Source organism: Rutidosis leptorrhynchoides, chromosome 1 (genome assembly GCF_046630445.1).
Source record: "Rutidosis leptorrhynchoides isolate AG116_Rl617_1_P2 chromosome 1, CSIRO_AGI_Rlap_v1, whole genome shotgun sequence".
NCBI classification, from domain to species: Eukaryota; Viridiplantae; Streptophyta; class Magnoliopsida; order Asterales; family Asteraceae; genus Rutidosis; species Rutidosis leptorrhynchoides.
This window is the reverse complement of record NC_092333.1, coordinates 85,970,089-85,984,041: the sequence shown is the minus strand read 5'-3', so window position 1 is coordinate 85,984,041 and position 13,953 is coordinate 85,970,089. Positions and strand designations below refer to the sequence as shown.

Sequence of the window (13,953 nt, the reverse complement as noted above, 5' to 3'; positions counted from 1 at the left end):
TATAAAAGCATTTCATGTATTCGCAGTTCAAAACATATTTCAAAAGTATTTAATAAAGCAGTTTTAAAAACAGCGCATATATTCTCAGTCCCAAAAATGTAAAGAGTAAAAGGGAGCAAATGAACTCACCTAATGTATTTTGTAGTAAAAATACATATGTCTATATTGAACAATGCGGGGTTGACCTCGGATTCACGAACCTATATCATTTGTATATTTATTAATATACATAGCTGTAACCGTACAATATATATATAAATTTATTAGTTATATACCTTTAATAATATATATGTTTCATATATTCATTTTGTTATTACTTTTCGTTATGTCATATGTATTAAATATATTTTTAACATATATATTTGTTTATTAATAATAGTAGTTATAATAAAACCAAAATAATATTAGTAGTGGTAAAAGTGATAGTAATTATAATACTTAATGATAATTATAATGATATTAGTAATTATAATTGTTAAATATTAACTTTTACAGTTAAGAATAACTATGTTACTGATTTTAGTAATTTCTTAATAATAATACCTGTGATAATACAAATACTACTACTTATGTTAATATTAATAATTTCTATTATTTATAGAAAGATACTAATACTAATATATATGAAAATAATAATAATTCGTATTATTTTCATACTAATAATAATTATATTTGTACTTTTAATTACAATAAATAATAAATGGTAACTAATACTTATTTTAGTAATAATAATAATAATAACCATAATACTTGTACAAATAACAATCACTAATAATAACATTAATTAGAATAATAATAATAATAATAATAATAATAATAATAATAATAATAATAATAATAATAATAATAATAATAATAATAATAATAATAATAATAATAATAATAATAATAATAATAATAATAATAGATATAAAAAAATGGTTATACCCTTTATTAAGCTTCCTAAAAAGAATTGCCCACAACAGGCTCGAACTCACGAACTCCCGTTAACCCGTCACCACACCAAATCAGCTGAGCTAAACCGTTTTTCTAATTAAATCATGGACCCAATACCATTTAACCCAATTATTCAGCCCAACTAACAATAACTCAATTTCACCCCATTCCACTTATGGTTTTGATTGACCCACGAGTTAATTCTGTCAAGCCCAATGGGCCTGTTTTGTTGGCGGACTGTTTTAATAAAGAAAAATAATACGCACCATCCAGGAATCGAACCTAGGACCTTACGAACAACAACCATGAAAGGACCCGTCCTAATCCATCCGGACAAAGTCCACATCGATTACAAACGATTCACAATAGTTGATTACATCGCGAGGTACTTGACCTCTATATGATACATTTTACAAACATTGCATTCAATTTTAAAAGACAATCTTTCTTTACAATGAAAATTGACAGCATGCATACCATTTCAGAATATATCCAACTATAATTGACTTAATAATAATCTTGATGAACTCGACGACTCGAATGCAACGTATTTTGAAATATGCCATGAATGACTCCAAGTAATGTTTCTAAAATGAGCAAATGCACAGCGGAAGATTTCTTTCGTACCTGAGAATAAACATGCTTTAAAGTGTCAACCAAAAGGTTGGTGAGTTCATTAGTTAAACATAAATAATCATTTCATAATTTTAATAGACCACAAGATTTCATATTTCCATTTCTCATAAACATACGTCCCATGCATAGAGACAAAAAATATCATTCATATGGATTGAACACCTGGTAACCGACATTCACAATATACATATAAGAATATCTCCATCATTCCGGGATCCTCCTTCGGACATGATATAAATTTCGAAGTACTAAAGCATCCGGTACTTTGGATGGGGCTTGTTGGGCCCGATAGATCTATCTTTAGCGTTCGCGTCAATTAGGGTTTCTGTTCCCTAATTCTTAGATTACCAGACTATATAAAAAGGGCATATTCGATTAGATAATCCAACCATAGAATGTAGTTTCGATCACTTGTGTCCATTTCGTAAAACATTTATAAAAGCAGCGCATGCATTCTCAGTCCCAAAAATATATATTGCGAAAGCATTTAAAAAGGGATTAATAAAACTCACGAATATAAATATTGTAAAACAGTTAATAAAGCATTTGCATGTATTCTCAGCCCAAAAACGTAAAGAGTAAAAGGGATTAAATGAACTCACCGTAATGTGTTTTGTAGTAAGAATACATATGACGACATGAAACAATGCAGGGTTGGCCTCGGATTCACGAACCTATATCATTCGTATATATATTAATACATATATTTGTAATCGAATAAATTTATATGTTAATTTTAGTGATGTACTTGTTATATTTAATAATTTATAGGTTTTATTAATTATTTATAGAGTTTCATATATAGTTATAAATATTGTTAAGTTATGCAATTTAGTTATAATTCTATGTCTATACTCTTTATTTTAATATTTATAATCTTAATACGTCATCTAAAAACTTTTATTTTCATAAATAATATTAGCTTAATAATAATGATATAGATAATTCTTGATAATAATAATAATAATAATAATAATAATAATAATAATAATAATAATAATAATAATAATAATAATAATAATAATAATAGTTTTAATGATAACAAAATAATAATTTTTTGTAAAAAGGATGATAATGATAATAGTTTTTAATAATAGTAAAACTATTAATGATAATCATTCTAATACTAATAATGATAATATCTATAACATTACTTATGTTATTAATAATAATTCTAATAATTTTGAAGTGATACTAATATACTAATATTAATAAAAAAATAATAATAATAATCATAATGTTTCCAGTTTTTCTAAATATAAGTTTGATTTAGTAGTAACAATAATTATAACACTAACAATATCGAAAATAATAATAATCATAATAATAATGATAATAATAATAAATTGAAAGTATATACCCTTTGAAAAAGCCATTCTAAAAAGATTTGCCCAAGACCGAGCTCGAACCCAAAACCTCACGCTCACACATAAACACCCATGATCACTCCTCCAATTCTATATTTCTGATTCATACTAGCCTTTGATTTATTTAACCCTTTAAATTTCATTTCGGCCCAACAGGAGAACTAAACGGGTCCTCGGCCCAATAAATGAAATCAATCCACGGCCCAACATCTTTACACGTTTTGTAAGTAATTAATGGCCCAAGATAAATTAATCAAGCCCCTTGGCCTGTCTTGAATGGCTAGTGTTTGCTGGGGAGAAAAAAAAATATCTGCCTCAAACGGGAATCGAACACAGAACCTCTTGGTAAGCAACACACACCTCAAACCATCTGATCTATCTCACTTTTCTGTTTTCATACCCAGACTTATTTATATATCTTATACCAATCTGTATCCCATTCCTTCTTCTTCATTTCACCAACTATATCTATATCATTATTTATTCGCTAATCGTCTATATCATCACCTAAGGTATCACGATCACCACTAATATACCATTATCATAATCCATCGTCATCATACTTCCATAATCATTATCATCATAATCTTCTATTAACCCTCATCATCAGCTTAATTATGTTATTATCATAATATCACCATCGTCTATCATTATGTATCGACACTGTAAACATCATTATCCGTAAATATCATGCATTACCTATTAATTCGTTCCTTAATTATCGAATTCATATATCATCATCTTCTAATGACCAAAGACAATTTGATGAATCCCAATGCAAGTCTAATTAAAACCCAAATGGCCCAAGCATAATTCAGCGCAGCAATAAGTATTATGTTTCATGGATCTATAAGCCCAACAATTAATTAATCCATGTATTCTTAAATAATTTCGGTTCAACAACATAACAAAATTTTTATTGGTAACCTTAATATTAATCACCTTTACGCATTTTAATCCAAACAGAAACAGATATTGAGAGTATGAACATAAGGTCACCAAATAATTCACATCACTAACTATCATCATCATTATCGTACCATTATCAACACTGTAGCATCACTTCGATCATCTATGTATCATTTTCCTCTTTCTGTTGCAGGTTATCGTAAAAGCAGCAATACAGTAGCAGCTGTAGTTCGACAGCAACATTTAGCAGCAGCAAAAATGAAAAGAGAGTATCGGTTTGAGATGGTCTTCGAATGGAACAGAAAACGTACAGCATAGTAGCAGTATTCGAATAGCAATTTAATGGTGAAGATGGTTATTGGTGATGGTTTCAAGGTGTTGAAATGGTGGTGAGTTAAGGTGGACGAGTGTGGTTTTCTCGGTTAGAAGAAAAATAAAATGATGATGGTGGTGGTGGTGTTTCTCGGACTAGAATAGGTGATAGAGAGAGAGATTGAGGGTGACGATGATGGTATCAAGTGGTCGACAGGAACTAGAAGAAAGAAGTGAAATGGAGTGGTAATGGTGGAGTTTGTTCGTGATGATGGAGTTGGAGATGTAGGTGGTTCGTGATGGTGAAAGTGATGGTGGCCGGTTGTGGGATTGGTGGTGATGGCATGGTGGCCGATTTCTAGATAGAAGAGGAAGAAGGTGGAATATATCTATATGCCTTATGCATATATTTATGTATATATCTATACAAATCAGTTGGTGAAAAAGAATCAAAAGTGCAACAGTAACCTACTTCAATTATATGCACAGTAATTTATTAGTTAGCAGCCGGTGTGTTTGTTTAATTGTGCAGACACTATAACATGGATATATATTTCAAATTGAGATATATTATCTTTAATATAATAAGATTAATAATATAATAATAATCAAACATAGTAACAATCTTGATTTCAATCTTTAAAAAGTGATTGAATAATATAATAATAATACTAAAACACTTTGTGACATTTAATTTAACGTATGTTACCGACAGTTTTCACGGACTGCTAAATCGTACTCCGTTGTTAAATCAGTGGCGGATAAAATGGTTTCAAAAAAATCCCAAACTTTTAAATTAAATTCCTTTATTTCTTTCAGTCAATATGGTATAAAATTCGATCATTAATTATTAAATAAAAATTACATCAACTGTCCCTCTCAAATCTGGGTAAAATATAAAAAGTGCTAAAATTTAATAACTAGATCCTAAATACATTTTTAGTAAGCCTAAAATTTATAGAACTCATTTTTGGATTACCGTTTATTTTAAAATTACATAAGTTCCTTTTTAAGTCATTTACTATACATTCAATAACAATTGAGCGTTACCATCGTTTACGAAATAAATTTGAAATCACAAATATATATTTAATATACTTTATTTATGTACCTAGATATGTTTGAAATATTAATTATCATATTTTTATTTTATTTTATATACTTAGCTTTAATAACAACAACATATAATACTTCAAATATTATTTCGAATTATTATTTATATATACATAAACACATATCTATTTACAATTAATTGTTTGTAAATCCTCGAGAATGGTCAAAGTCAAATGGTATAATGAAATAGTTCCAAAGTTTTTTTTTTTTCGAGACTCAATATTACAGACTTTGCTTATCGTGTCAAAAATATAATATCGTATCGAGAGTTTGGTTTAAAATTGGTTGAAATTTTCCGGGTCACTACAAACCAAACCCTCAACCATCCGTCTATCTTTGTCGTTCTGCTTTTATACTTGGATTACTTCTTTTAACCCCAAATGATTCAGTTTCCATCTTCTTCTATCCTCTTCAACATAACCGTAGATCCTCATCATCTCTGCATCATCTATCATAATTGCATCATCATCTCTGCTTCATATCTTCATAATCATCACTCGAATAACATAAAAAAAATCATCATCGTCTTTTTTTTTAAAAAAAATAAAAAATAAAATCATCATCGTCCCTTTTCTTTTTCTTTTTTTTAATAAATCATCATCTTTTAACATCACCGTATGATCATCATCATTAAACAGAAAACAAATCGATGTGTCCTTGATTATCAGAAAGGAACAAGGAAATAGCTCCTCTTTTTAGTCGTCGTAACATGATATATTTGGAAGTGGTAATAGCCTGGTTCAAATTTAGAACAAATAAATAAATAAAAAACGGCTGTAGCATTGGTAGCTGCAGCCTAAATCGAAAACATAAAAATATTAGTGGCTTTAGCTGTTGTGGATGGTGGTTTGGTTGTGCTTGTTGCCTCGAGCCAGAAAAGAAGAAAAAAAAAATATAGAAACAAAGTGGTAACAGCTAACAAATTCCCTGGTTTTGGTTTTGGGTTAAAGTGTCGACTCGAGCATCATGGTGGTTTGTTTGTGGTCTTTTTGAAAAGGAATAGAAACAGTGAATTATAGCAGCATAGCATCACCCTGGTGGTTCGGTGGTGCTGCAAAACAAAAATAAATAAATAAATAAAAGAGTGGTGGTCGACGGTGTTGTTGTGGTTGATCATAGTGGAGGTTGCTTGCATTCATTTGAAAACTGAAAACAGAAAAATAGATTCGTTGTAGTAGCAGCTAGGTTCGAGGATAAAGAGAGAGATAGAGAGAGAAATGGATAGAAAGAGAGGAAAGAAGAAAGGTGGTGTCGGTGGTGGTTAATGATGATGGAAAGTGGCGGATGTTGTGGTGGTGGTTAACATGGAGTTAGTGATATAGGTAGTGGTTCAAAGCGTCCGATGGTTGTGAGGAGAAGAAAGGGTGGCTTGATTGTTCACGATGGTGGAAGGTGGTGAATGGTGATCAAGGTGTGAGTGGTGACCAGAAGTGGTAGCCGAATAGGAAACCATAACATGGCCAAGTTTTCTTGAGACAAAAAAAATGGATACGTTAATATCCCAAACTTGGTTGCTGCAAGATGGTACAATATGGTTCAATTTTTAAATGTAAAGATTGTTGTGGTGGGTGATTATATCATGTAGTAATATGATATAATAATACACACAAAGTAATAATTATAATATAAAATAGTAGAAAAATGTGTGACACTACAATCATTAGACGGCTATGTTTTATTTTATCTACTGACAGCTTTACCCGGATGGTTATATCGTGTCCCTTGCTAAACAGTTAACGTATAAAAGTGTTCCTAAAAATCCCAAATTTTTAGATTAAATATATTTAATTATTTCACTCATTAACTGTTTGAAACCTAATCATAAAGGTTCGATAATTATTTATTTTATGTTCCAATTTATATGTACGGAGTACAAATATTTAAACTTAAAAAGGTAAAAATATTTTTAACAAATCTACCATCTTCGTAATCAATTTACAGTTCAACTTTTATTTCAATCCTTCATGAACATGTACAATATCTATATTAAAACTCACGAAACGTTAACCGAGTGTCATTGACGTTTACTGATTAGGCTCGAAATCAATTATTTTTATTATATTTTCTTTCTATATGCAAACAGTTTTTAAAAATAGCAACGTTAATTACTAAAACAAATATATATATTTTTAAACAAATAAATTTAATATAACATTATATATTTACAAGTAATATTTATATACAAATTATATATATCTATATATTCTTAAGTATAGTTTCCATTAATCGCATTTTATTTTATTTATTTTACAATATAAATCCTAATAATCATATTATATAATATTCTAATTTATATTTCTATTTAAATATATATGTTATCTATTTACAAATTAGTTGTTCGTGAATCGTCGAGAACAGTCAAAGGTCAAATGCATTCATGTAAACTGTTCCAAAGTTTTCGAGACTCAACATTACATACTTTGCTTATTGTATCGAAATCATATAAAGATTAAGTTTAAATTTAGTCGGAAATTCCCGGGTCGTCACACTATACACTCGCAATCATCCAATTGCTTTAGTTTGTCAAATTTCACCCGATCGCTCATGAACCTAAGGGTTTCACTTCGGTACCCTAAGTACAATGTAACCGCAACACAATCGGAGTCAAACACCACGCTAGTAGGTATAAAAAGGCACCTAATGTCGCGTCACATAGACTCCTTTACCAACATGCATCGAGATCAACACTCGATTTCAAGAGTTTCAATCCACCCGACGAACCTCATGGTTCATCAACTTCAACACGAAAGCGAACACGCACTTAACGACCGAACACCAAAACCCATTTCCATGGTTTGGTAGAAACATTTCCCAAATACTAAGGAATGCTTGGTTGCACCAAGTCTTACGCCCTTCGCCCGACAATCAAACGTCACCATAGGGTACTTCCATTAGGAATGTCACCCATATCAATAACATGCACAACACCATTGAGACTTAAAGGGTCTCACTCAAACGAGCTTAACGACCCGATACCAACCAAAATGCTTAAGCACCCAAGGATTCGCACCATAGGATCAAGGCACAACACACCACTTATACACTCTACTGAGAGCAAACCGGAACCATAAACGTAAACCGCCCGCTTGCTACAAATTATCTCCAACGGAGAATAAAGTTTAGCTAAGACTTACGAACATACCGCATGTTATTACAAACGAACAACATATAATTTCGTACTAAAGGTACCTGATGTAGCGCTGTTGGGCTTCCGTGCACCACTACCCATCATGTATTCGCGCTCTAACCTCCTAACCCGATCGTCATGCGATTCGGAACACTCTGACTTCCGGTGTCCCTCCATCCGGTAAATGAAACACCTGATTGAGCCTAAAGGCACCACCGTACAATCTTGTGCCAAATGACCCCGTTCCCCACACTTAAAGTACGTGATCTTGTAAACCTTCTTACTCTTCTTCTTCACATTCCCGACGCCTTCAGGCGTACTTCGTGCCCTCTTACCATGAGCACCATGTAATCCTATCCTTGCAAGTACATCTTCATCATCACTACCTCGAGGTTTGGGAAACCTATTTTCAAACTCTTCCTTTACAACATTAGTCACTTGGTCTCGGACCATTTCCGTCATTTGTCCTTCGACCAACTCCTTGGTAACTTCCCTAACTTTGCCGGTGAAAACCGAGACATATTGTTCAAACACGGCCTCAATCTTTAACGTTAACTCATCCTTCTCTTCGTGAATAGGCTCACTCATTCCGTATCCATCTTCCGTTTTCATTCTAGGGAATGCAAACGATTAGATCACGAACGTATAAACCGCACGCACAACACCGTCCCATCTTGCTAAACACTCGTCGTACATCACTTGTTAGACATGATTTGCACACGTAATAAGGTTTGCAAGTCCTTATTACGCCTACACGCCGTTTGATAATGCTAAAAACGAACATATATTTAATAGCATTATCCCTCAAGAAAGACAAGCTTTTAGTTGCAACTGTTCTATTTACAAGTGATATTCGTTTAAATAATAAAAGGTGAAGACAAAAGACAGATTCGACGAATTGAAGACGCAAACGACCAAAAAGCTCAAAAGTACAAAGTACAATCAAAGTGGTTCAAATTATTGATGAGAAACATCTCGAAATTACAAGAGTACAAGACGCGAAACGCAAAATACAAGATATTAAATTGTACGCAAGGACGTTCGAAAATCCGAAACCGGGAAATGAGTCAACTTTCAACGCGCGACGCAACGGAGCTAAAATTACAAGTCAACTATGCACATAAATATAATATAATATATAAATAATTCTTAAAATTATATATATATTATATTTATATTTTAAATCTGTCGGCAAGCTAGGATCCAAAGTGTGTGAGCTGGAATCCAGTGCTCCGCACTCGCGGAGATTCAAAGGCAAACAAATCCGCACTCGCGGAGGCAACAGTATCCAGATGGGGCCTATAAAAGGCAACGCATTTTGCTGAATTCGATCATCTTTTTCTCTTCTCATTCATACGTAAATATATATATATTTATATTATAATTTTAATTTTAATTTTAATTCTAATAATAAGGGTATGTTAGCGAATGTTGTAAGGGTGTAAGTCGAAATTCTGTCCGTGTAACGCTACGCTATTTTTAATCACTGTAAGTTATGGTTAATGTTATTTTTATATTAATGTCTCGTAGCTAAGTTATTATTATGCTTATTTAAGCCGAAGTAATCGTGATGTTGGGCTAAATATTAAAATTGGGTAATTGGGCTTTGGACCATAATTGGGGTTTGGACAAAAGAACGACACTTGTGGAAATTAGACTATGGGCTATTAATGGGCTTTATATTAACTAAATGATACCTCGTTAATTTAATATATAGACTTATAATTTGACGTATTTATATATAACCATATACGCTTGACTGGGTACGGTGGGCGGAATATCTATAAATACCAATAATTGTTCATTTTACCGGACACAGAACTGGATTAATAGTTAATAGACTCGTTGAAACAGGGGTGGATTACATTCAAGGGTAATTGGTGTAATTGTTAACAAAGTAGTAAAACCTTGGTTTACACGCAGTCGATAACCTGGTGTATTCATTAAACAAAGTATTAAGACCTTGTTACAATTCGAATCCCCAATTAGTTGGAATATTTGACTTCGGGAATAAGAATAATTTGACGAAGACTTTCGCACTTTATGATTACGACTGATGGACTATTATGGACAAATTCGTATGGACATATCGAATAATCCAGGACAAAGGACAATTAACCCATGGGAATAAACTAAAATCAACACGTCAAACATCATGATTATGGAAGTTTAAATAAGCATAATTCTTTTATTTCATATTTAATTGCACTTTTAATTATCGCACTTTTATTTATTGTCATTGTATTTAATTGCACTTTTAATTATCGTACTCTTTAATTATCGCAATTTTATTTTATCGCACTTTTATTTATCGCAATTTCATTATCGTTATTTACTTTACGCTTTAAATTAAGTTATATTTATTTTTAAATTTTTACATTAGGTTTTAACTGCGACTAAAGTTTTAAAAATCGACAAACCGGTCATTAAATGGTAAAAATCCCCTTTTATAATAATAATACTACTTATATATATTTTTGTATTTTTATAATTTAAAATTAATATAGCGTTAAGCTTGTTTAATTTTCCTTGTGGAACGAACCGGACTTACTAAAAACTACACTACTGTATGATTTAGTACACTGCCTATAAGTGTTGTAGCAAGGTTTAGGTATATCCATTCTATAAATAAATAAATATCTTGTGTAAAATTGTATCGTATTTAATAGTATTTCGTTGTAAAAATAATACTATTTCCTAGTACACCTCGCACACATCAAGTATTTTTGGTGCCGCTGCCGGGGATCATAAACGCCGAAAGCGCAACGCTATTTATATATAAAAAAAATTTATAAAAGTTTTTATTAAGTTCTTTTTATAAAAATATAAGTTTTAAAAAATAATAAAAATATAAAAATACAAAAAGAAAGAAAAATACATTTATATTTTTAAGAGTTTATAATATTTATAAAGTGAATAAGTATTTTTATTTTAATTTTAAAATTAAATTTTTATTTAAGTTATATCTATATTTTTATATATATTGAAAAAAAAATTATTATTAAAATTATAACTGAACCTGCATAGAAATCGACCTGATTCTCAGCTGAATTTGGACCCTCAGCACTCGCGGAGTATTTGAACTGGGTTTATCCGCACTCGCGGAGGTACTCTGACAGGTCAAACCTGGTATGCATTTATTACGAAATTAGGGTTAATTTATTTATTATTAATATTAATTAGGGTTTGCTTAAATTAATAATTAGTTTTAGTTTTAATTAATTTGTATTTTTAAGTTTAATTAGTTTAATTAATTTATAAAACTTAATACTTTTATAAAATAAATAATATAAAAATAATATTTTTATAAAAATTGTACTTTTTACAACTTTAAGTATATTTTTATATTTTGTATCTTTTTATTCGTTTTAGCGTAATATTTGTATTTTTCGCTCGTATTTAGTTCTAAGTTATAGTTTTTGCCATAGTTATTTTTATTTCTAGATTTTTAGGCTTTGCCGTAAAATCCCTTAAGTGCTTTTTCTTTAAACTAAGATTTAGGTGCTTTAGAATTTTGCGACGACGTTTTTATATTTTAGTACCTTTTTAAGTTATTGCCGTTTTGAGATATAGTATTTTTCTAAGCTTTAATATTTTTAGACGCAACTTTTAATTCTTAGTTTTTAGTTCCTTTTTAAGTTTCGACGCGCTACTTTCTTTTTATTTTTCGACCTTTTATTTTTCGACATTTTTCGACGCGCAATCTTTTTCTTTCTTATTTCTCGACGCTCTAGTTTATTGGACATAGAATTTTTTTTTCTATTTCTTCTCTAAAATTTCAAAACGAAAAATTATTTTAAGTGGTTAAATTGATAGACATCTATTTTCTGGTTCGTAGTAATAGTTGGATTTGTACGTGGACCGGGTTATTGGAGCTAAACAGTACTCAATTATATTGAGACCAAACGAATCCCGCCCCTCTGCTGCATCTTTTGGCTATTCGAAACGTGGGCAAAAGCAGAAAAGTCTATTAATTTGATAACTTATATAATTTTTCTTATTTTTAAAAACTAATAGGATATTCAGTGAATGCACCGAGCAAAACGTTCACCACCTTTTGTACGTTCACCACCTGTAACTCGATCAAGACATCTAGCAAATATTGTCGCCGTTGATTTTTCTTTAGAATCGTCTTCAAGTCGAACAAGTACTCCAATTCAAATTTCCGATAATCCATTTTTTGAACCCGACCTCACAATTGAGAATCCGGAGAATATTCAGGGACAATTCATAGATCCTGAACCATTAATCTTTCCTCCGGAACCACCAATCATTCAAACAGAGATTGTTGAGGAACCAACCATTAAATCAGAATCCTCTAGTGATTCAGATACAACAAATTCAATCATGGAGAATCTAGAACCTCTAAGTATGGAAGACCGAATGCGAGCTAAACGCACTGGTCAAGGTCACGCAATTACTTAACCTGACATTAATGTGCCAGATTATGAAATCAATGGACAAATCCTACACATGGTGACTAATCAATGCCAATTTAGTGGTGCGCCGAAGGAAGATCCAAATGAACATCTTCGTACCTTTAATAGGATCTGCACTCTATTTAAAATAAAAGAAGTGGAGGATGAACAGATATATCTCATGTTATTTCCCTGGACTTTAAAGGGAGAAGCCAAAGATTGGTTGGAATCGTTACCTGAAGGGGCGATTGATACATGGGACGTTTTAGTTGAAAATTTTCTTAAACAATTCTTTCCTGCATCTAAAGTCGTAAGACTTCAAGGATAAATTGTTACGTTCACACAGAAGCCAAATGAAACTCTATATGAAGCATGGACAAGATTTGGAAAATTATTGAGAGGATGTCCGCAACATGGTTTAGACACTTGTCAAATAGTACAAATATTCTACCAAGGATGCGACATCACTACAAGGAAAGACATCGATATAGCAGCTGGTGGTTCCATTATGAAGAAAACAGCAACTGATGCTTACAAAATTATTGATAACACTGCTTCCCACATGAGTGGCACCAAGAAAAAGATATCGTTAGATCATCTAAAGCAGCTAGAGCTGATTCTAGCCATAACTTAGATTCCATTTCCGCAAAGATAGATGATGTCGAGAGACGAATGGAAAAGATGACTAAAGATATCCACTCAATACGAATTAGTTGTGAGCAGTGTGGAGGACCACATTTGACAAAAGATTGTCTCAGTATTGAATTAACAATGGAACAAAGAGAGAATATTTCATACATAAACCAAAGGCCTGGAAATAATTATCAGAATAATTATCAACCGCCAAGACCGATTTACAATCAAAATTAGAATTATAACCGAAATATTCCATACAACAACCAACAAGGTCCTAGCAATTAACAAGTATCCAATAATACTTACAACCAGCAAAGACCTAATTTTCAAAACAAACCACCACAAACCGATGATAAAAAGCCGAATTCAAAAGATATGATGACGAAGCTAGTTGAAACTCAAACGCAGTTTTTCACATCCCAGAAACAAACTAATGAACAAAATGCTCAAGCATTTAGAAATCAACAAGCTTCTATTCAAAATCTGGAACAAGAAGTAA

The 13,953-nt window shown here is 31.3% G+C and overlaps 1 non-coding gene across 1 annotated transcript; it reads right to left on the bottom strand.

The window, feature by feature from the left end:
- Positions 1-13,131: 13,131 nt before the first annotated feature.
- Positions 13,132-13,238, bottom strand: LOC139887162 (small nucleolar RNA R71). The gene has a single exon (XR_011773004.1). It is a non-coding gene; the product is annotated as a small nucleolar RNA R71 (small nucleolar RNA).
- Between the last annotated feature and the right edge of the window lie 715 nt (positions 13,239-13,953).